General features: G+C 41.1%; 1 long non-coding RNA gene across 1 annotated transcript; it reads right to left on the bottom strand.

Annotated features, from left to right (window-relative positions):
- Positions 1-6135: 6135 nt before the first annotated feature.
- Positions 6136-6410, bottom strand: LOC130086971 (uncharacterized). The gene is made up of 3 exons (XR_008807306.1): positions 6389-6410; positions 6254-6307; positions 6136-6169 (listed from the first exon to the last, which is right to left on the bottom strand). It is a non-coding gene; the product is annotated as an uncharacterized LOC130086971 (long non-coding RNA).
- Positions 6411-7859: the final 1449 nt, after the last annotated feature.

Here is a 7859-nt window from a genome sequence, read left to right as displayed (position 1 = left end):
GCACACATGTTGCAATCTCCACAGCTCTAGGAGAACATGAGGCAGATTATGTGAACAGAAAGTCCTTTCACAGCCTTAATGTTCAGGTAGGGCTATTATATAGCCTATGTGAAATGATTTTTATTTGCATTGAGATCAATCTTTAAATAAATAGTAACTAACAGATAGGACAATTATTTACTGTACATTTCATCTGCAAATGACTTGTGATCATGAATGCAGTGCATGACTCACACATTTTCTGTGAGTCTATTTTGTGTCAGCGCTTCGAGGAAGGCAAGTTAAATTTGGTACAGTACATTTTAAAGTTTTAATTTTGATAACAAAACTTACACAATTTTCCCCTTTTCTGTTCTATGACAGGGCTTTTTTGATGGCCTGTTGGTAGGAGATCGAGGTTATGCATGCCAGAGGTTTTTGCTAACCCCCTATCCTGACCATCAGACGGGGGGGGGGGGGGGGGGGGGGGCAGAACTGGGCCCTCATTAAATTATGGAATAATTGTTAAAAAAATAAATAAAATAGGCATATTTGTGGAAAAAATATCTAATATTTGAGTTACATAAAAGCTTTTTATTTGTTTTCTTCCTAATTGTCCTTGAAATAGTGGTCAAGTCCCCCCATCATTTGTCATTTGTTTTGAAGTTCAGTCTACGCTCAAAATGTCCGGTCAGCACAAGTCCGGTGCTCAGAAAAGAAAAGAAAAGAAAAGAAAAGAAAAGAAAAGAAAAGAAAAGAAAAGAGAAGAAGAGAAGAAGAAAATAGAGGCCTTAGAGGTGTCATAAACAAATATTTTTAAAAAGTTGGTGACGGTAAAGCTGGAACTAACGTAAGTAAAGTCAACGTAGAGCAAGGTAAGAAACAGCGGTACTTGATGCGCGTTCATGCCCGAAGCGCGTGCAGTTGCGTCCTCTTCATAAAAGCGCTGAGACATGGTGACCGGCGGTGCTGCTGATGTGGTGGCTGTAAATCCACTTGTTGATAAGAAATGAGGAAAGAGCCACATATCGAAATATTTTGGATATTAGCTCATAATAGCGACGCGGCGCGCTCGTTTTACCAGGCGCGCCAAGTTCATTGTTGCATAGCAACGACAGACGCCACGGGAGAGAGCAAGCGCCGCGTCGCTATTATGAGCTAATATCCAAAATATTTCGATATGTGGCACTAGATATATCTATGGAGATGATAAATAAAAAGCCGGCTGAAATGCGTCACTGTCGGCATCGGTTAACAGATAATGGGCCAGATCCGAGTCTATTTTTGCTGCGCTGCTCATGCTTAATTAAAAGTGAAAGCACACTTTTGATGGACAAAAAATAAATATGATTTCACACAAAAAGTGCCCAAAATGCACAGATTTTGCATGTCTAGTGTGTTTTACAGTTTTTCTCAATTGCTAAAACACTAAACCCTATTGTCTGAACCAAATGCTCAGTTGCCTGAACCCACTGATTGAATCAATCACTCTTTTGGCAAAACCATAAGCACTTTTCACCTGTTTAGACACAACTTGCCAACACATTTTCATTGTGATGCACCCGTGCTGCATAATGGTGAGCACAGGTGACAAAAGTCAAACACAATTAAAGCACAGTTGTCACCACTTGAACACAACAACTCAAAATTGATCACAATTGTGGCTAATTATGTGAGGGAACATATACAGTAAGCCAGTTCAGAGAGCACTGGTTTGTGAGGTCCTACAATGGATAGAAATCTGAGAGGATTCTGAGAGAGTTTTCACAGAGCCCTTAGAGAGTGGTTCAATATGAACCAAGGTTTTACAGTATTACTGTACAGTAATCTTTGCCTTCCACCGTACTCCCCTTTCCTAAACCCCATTGAGGAATTCTTCTCCTCATGGCGGTGGAAGGTATATGAACGCCAACCTTACACCAGGGTAAATCTCCTGCAAGCCATGGGACTTGCCTGTGGTGCCACAGGTGTGGAGGCATGCCAAGCCTGGATACGGCATGCCAGGGTTTTTGTCCCTGTTGCCTGACCAAACAAAATGTGGCCTGTGATGTGGATGAAGTCCTGTGGCCTGACCCAGTACGGAGACATGATGCTGTGGCTGAGTAATGCACTTATTTGTATATTTTTGTACTTTATTTTTACATGGGTTTACTGTACACAAGTGGCAAGCGCATACGATTTCTGTTTGTTTTTACAAGTGCTATGTGTAAATGCACAAGGTTTCTGTTTTGTCTTTTTGTACAAGTGCTAAATGCACAGTTTTTTTTGTTTTGCAACATGCATTTAGCCTACAGTGAACAATAAACATTTATTTCTCCAGCTTCATGTCCTGAGCATTGTGTTTTCTATTTTTCTACGTAGTGTTTAGTGACTGTTCAGTATTGTTTTTAATTTTGATTGACTCGGGGCACGATTTGACAACATAGTTCAGTTTTGAGCACAGATTGAACTGTTTTGAGGTGAAAGTTTGGTTTTGCAAGAAGAGTCTGAGGTTTTGTGAATGTAGCTTGAAAATTGGGTTTTGTGTTCACAGTTTAGAGAAAAGGAGAGCAGCTTTCAAGAAATGTGTCTTAGCAATCGAGAAAAACTGTAACAAGAACTGCAGTAGGCTATGTCAGAAAAGAAAATGAAGACATTTATAGAAAATGTACCCATTTAAACGTGTTTTTATTATTCAGTTTGGGTAAAAGTATATGGTGTTTTATAAAAATAAATAAAAATGGAAGTCTGCTGTAAAGTGGTTAGAAAACCGGAATCGGCTAAAATCAGAATTGGCCTAGAAAATTGTAATTGGTGGAGGAACAGGAGAGGAAGAGCAGAGGAGAGGAACAGGAGAGGAAGAGCAGAGGAGAGGAAGAGGAGAGGAACAGGAGAGTAAGAGCAGAGGAGAGGAGAGGAACAGGAGAGTAAGAGTAGAGGAGAGGAAGAGGAGAGGAGAGGAACAGGAGAGTAAGAGCAGAGGAGAGGAACAGGAGAGAAAGAGTAGAGGAGAGGAAGACGAGAGGAGAGGAACAGGAGAGTAAGAGCAGAGGAGAGGAGAGGAACAGGAGAGGAAGAGTAGAGGAGAGGAAGAGTAGAGGAGAGGAAGACGAGAGGAGAGGAACAGGAGAGTAAGAGCAGAGGAGAGGAGAGGAACAGGAGAGTAAGAGTAGAGGAGAGGAAGAGGAGAGGAGAGGAACAGGAGAGTAAGAGCAGAGGAGAGGAACAGGAGAGAAAGAGTAGAGGAGAGGAAGACGAGAGGAGAGGAACAGGAGAGTAAGAGCAGAGGAGAGGAGAGGAACAGGAGAGGAAGAGTAGAGGAGAGGAAGAGTAGAGGAGAGGAAGACGAGAGGAGAGGAACAGGAGAGTAAGAGCAGAGGAGAGGAGAGGAACAGGAGAGTAAGAGTAGAGGAGAGGAAGAGGAGAGGAGAGGAACAGGAGAGTAAGAGCAGAGGAGAGGAACAGGAGAGAAAGAGTAGAGGAGAGGAAGACGAGAGGAGAGGAACAGGAGAGTAAGAGCAGAGGAGAGGAGAGGAACAGGAGAGGAAGAGTAGAGGAGAGGAAGAGTAGAGGAGAGGAAGACGAGAGGAGAGGAACAGGAGAGTAAGAGCAGAGGAGAGGAGAGGAACAGGAGAGGAAGAGCAGAGGAGAGGAACAGGAGAGGAAGAGCAGAGGAGAGGAAGAGGAGAGGAGAGGAACAGGAGAGTAAGAGCAGAGGAGAGGAGAGGAACAGGAGAGGAAGAGTAGAGGAGAGGAAGAGGAGAGGAGAGGAACAGGAGAGTAAGAGCAGAGGAGAGGAACAGGAGAGAAAGAGTAGAGGAGAGGAAGACGAGAGGAGAGGAACAGGAGAGTAAGAGCAGAGGAGAGGAACAGGAGAGGAAGAGTAGAGGAGAGGAAGAGGAGAGGAACAGGAGAGGAAGAGCAGAGGAGAGGAACAGGAGAGTAAGAGCAGAGGAGAGGAACAGGAGAGGAAGAGTAGAGGAGAGGAACAGGAGAGGAAGAGCAGAGGAGAGGAAGAGGAGAGGAAGAGCAGAGGAGAGGAACAGGAGAGGAAGAGCAGAGGAGAGGAAGAGGAGAGGAACAGGAGAGGAAGAGCAGAGGAGAGGAACAGGAGAGTAAGAGCAGAGGAGAGGAACAGGAGAGGAAGAGCAGAGGAAGAGCAGAGGAGAGGAACAGGAGAGTAAGAGCAGAGGAGAGGAACAGGAGAGGAAGAGCAGAGGAGAGGAAGAGGAGAGGAACAGGAGAGGGAGAGCAGAGGAGAGGAACAGGAGAGTAAGAGCAGAGGAGAGGAACAGGAGAGGAAGAGTAGAGGAGAGGAAGAGGAGAGGAACAGGAGAGGAGAGGAAGAGGAGAGGAACAGGAGAGGAAGAGCAAGGGAAAGGAGAGATCTGGGCGTGGGGGGGCCCATCTAAGATTATCTTGTCCCGGGCCCAGGCAAGACTGTCAGCTGGCCTGATAGCCACTATCAGAAAGGAGCGAGTACCACCACAAAACCAGCTTCTCCCTGATGAAATTGACCCCATCACACTTGACCACCCAGCTGGCGCAGCTGTCAGAGATGCAATCACAACACAATATTTTACTTAATAAAAGCACACTGACACTGCAGATAGGTCTCAAACTGTTTTATTGGTAATGTGGCTAGGGATTACATTAATAAACATTCATAGTGTTCATACTAAAGGGTTATTTGGTTAAAAAAAAAAAAGTTCACATACTGAGATCGTTTTTTTCCAGCTGTTTGATCTCCAATTTATTTATTTTAATTTGGAGCCTCCTCAGCTCACAGTCCAGCTCCTTCAGTGAACAGTCTAGTTCTAGACTCCTTTTGTAACCCCTTCGCTGTCACCCCCCTTTTTGAAAATGGGGGTTAAAATGGACTATTCAAACTTAAATGGTTGTAATTCAAGAATGCTTTGGACTATAGACCTAAATTTGGTCTTGTTTTAAAGGAAACACTCAGCAGATTATTGCTGAAGTGAAAACACTTCAAAAAATGAAAGTATGAAAAAGTTATGGAAGTTTAAATTTACAGTAAATCAAATATACTGTACTATATATTTTTTATTTTATATAAAATAAATATATTACAAAATATTTTTTACTCTAAAATTACTATAGAATCAAAGCCATATATCTAACCAAGTTGTGTTCCAAATTTGAAGTTGATATCACAAAAATTGAAGTTCCCATGAGATTTTGTTTAGGCGTAGTACCAAATATAGCCACCGGGTGCCATTGCATTGCATTGAATTTAGTTGTATACATTCTGCCTTAACAAATTAATACATTTCTGTCCAAATATCAATTCTGTCACAAAATGTGGAACCTTGAGACTTAGACCTTTCTGACAATATGTGTTTTGTCAAGATTAGAAAAGGTTTTGATCATAAATTATGAAATATAATGATGCCCAAAAGGGGAGGAGCCTGATAAAATAATTTAGAGTACCGTTTCTTTGGTAACGCAACGTTCAATTTCAAAACGGGTTTCACCGGATGAATTCTGAGTTTGTAAGCTTTCAAATGATACCTAATTTATGATAACTACTAAAATATGTGATGTAATAAAAAAAGGCGATAAAAAAGATATTATATTTTAGAGGATAATATATATATATTTTACTTTTCAGAGGATAATATTATATTATAATTTTTTTATTGAAAAATACTAGATTATATGTTTTATTATGAACTTTTAGCATGAAAACCAAAGTTTCAATTATTATAAGTGTGTGTCAACTTTTTGTGACAAAGGTCAGAACTCCTGTTATGATGCAGATTTTTTTGAGGTGCACTCTTGTCAAAAATTCATCGGTTACTCTTCCTACATAATTTGTAGCAAAAAACAGCAGTCAAATATCTATTTAGGAGTCTTAGACCTTTCCAACCATATATAGTTTGTCATAATTAGATTAGGATTTAATAGTAATATAGCGAAGTAAAGTTAGGCGTCCCGTATACGGGACGGTGACAGTTAAGGGGTTTGTAAAGGGCCCTGACTGAGTCTGTTTCCACCTGAAACAATTCCACCACAAATAATCATTACACGTTTTCTGGAGGTTGATCAAATCACAAAAAGTGGCATGACTTTTGACAAATGTAATTTATGTCAAGGGTTTAAGGGTTTAAAGCATTACCTTGTTCACATTCCTTCTGTAGCCCATTGAGGTAGTAGAGGCTTCAGTTTCTGGGGCAGGTTGTGAAAAATCCTACAATAAAAGAGATGTGTAAGGGACAGTCACTTAATTATGACATTCAAATGTGTGCCATAATAAAAAGCCCAGTGCATTCACCTCAGCAACTGTCTCAGAACACACAGACAGAGTGTCTTCATCATTTGGTTCACCCTAATAAATAAAAGGCCAATGTAAAGCATAACTGTTATAAAGCAGGTTATGTTCATGGTGTTGTGTCTGCTGCATACTGACCTCTGTGCAGGAGACTGTGTGCTGGCTTCGACAGGGACACTGTATTTCCCTCTACAGCAGAACAGAGTCAGCCATATTTAACTCTTTTTAAAACATTAGTAATGCATTGCACACACATACCCAGTGTTACTTGCTTAGAGGAGCCAGCACCAGGGTCAGACTGTACAGCACTTGCAATCCCATCCATAATCGGCCGCCCCTTATTGTTATTCAGCGCCAACTCCTCCGCCACAGTGTATTCTGGAGGAGGTGGCCCTCCCCCAGTTTTCCTCATTTCACACTTTTTTTCTGTTTGCTGCAAACAAGTGTTTGTGATTAAATGTTCACAAAAATAATAAAAGGTTTTGGTAAATACTCACCACTTTGAATTATATTTTTATATTTTGTCTTGATCTGCTGCCAAGAACGTTTGGAGTTGGGGTTGCATCTAAAAATCAATGAATATCAATCTTTCTTAGGGTGGAAGTAATAGCCGATACATTCACATTTTACATACATCTACACACACGCATGTATATATCAGCACGAATAAACACATTTTCATTTTAGCATTTAATAAAAAAAATTATATGATAGCCTACATAAATTTACATTAATTGTTTAACTTAGCCTACGCATTAACGCAATCAGCAATCTTCCTCCAAGATTGTTCTCTTGCTTTGGCAGCAGATACAGTGTTACTGCGTGCTTGAAAAACACTTCTATATTCTTCATATTTCTGAAGAATAATCTCTTGCTCCTGCGCGGAAAAATATATAGCTCTCGCTCCATCCATATCAAACGCGATTGGTTGTTCAGTGTCGACGTCACTCTTTTATGTGCACGCGCGCGTGGAGTAATCATAGCTTAAGGATCAAAGCCTGAGTTGACAGAAAGTTGATGAGCTGCGTCATGGTACCAATAAAGCCTGATTGCATCGGTTTGGTTTTGTCAACTCAAAACCAATCCTGTAACCCCGAGTTTGTTCAACTACCATCATGGTACAGGCCCCACTACCTGGGCCTGTACCATGAAGGTAGCTGAACAAACTCGGAGTTACAGGATTAGTTTTGAGTTGACAAAACCAAACCGATGCAATCAGGCTTTATTGTTACCATGACGCAGCTCATCAACTTTCTCTGTCAACTCAGGCTTTGATCTTAAGCTATGATTACTCCACGAGCGCGTGCACATACCAAAGTGACGTTGGCACCGAACAACCAATCGCGTTCGATATGGATAGAGCGAGAGCGATATATTTTTTCCGCGGAGGAGCAAGAGATAATCATTCAGAATTACGATGAATTTAAATATGTATTACAAGCTCGAAACAATACGGTCTCTGCTGCCAAAGCAAGAGAAGACTGTTGGAGAAAGATTGCTGATTGCGTTAATGTGTAAGCTAAATACGTTCTATATTCATGTAAAATGATGTATATAGGCTTTGAATGTATGTGTGTGTGTAAAATATAGCCTATATTTTTATAATATA

Source organism: Rhinichthys klamathensis, unplaced genomic scaffold (assembly GCF_029890125.1).
Source record: "Rhinichthys klamathensis goyatoka isolate OS25496 unplaced genomic scaffold, OSU_Roscu_1.1 h1tg000103l_1, whole genome shotgun sequence".
NCBI classification, from domain to species: Eukaryota; Metazoa; Chordata; class Actinopteri; order Cypriniformes; family Leuciscidae; genus Rhinichthys; species Rhinichthys klamathensis.
This window is presented reverse-complemented; position numbering and strand designations above follow the sequence as displayed.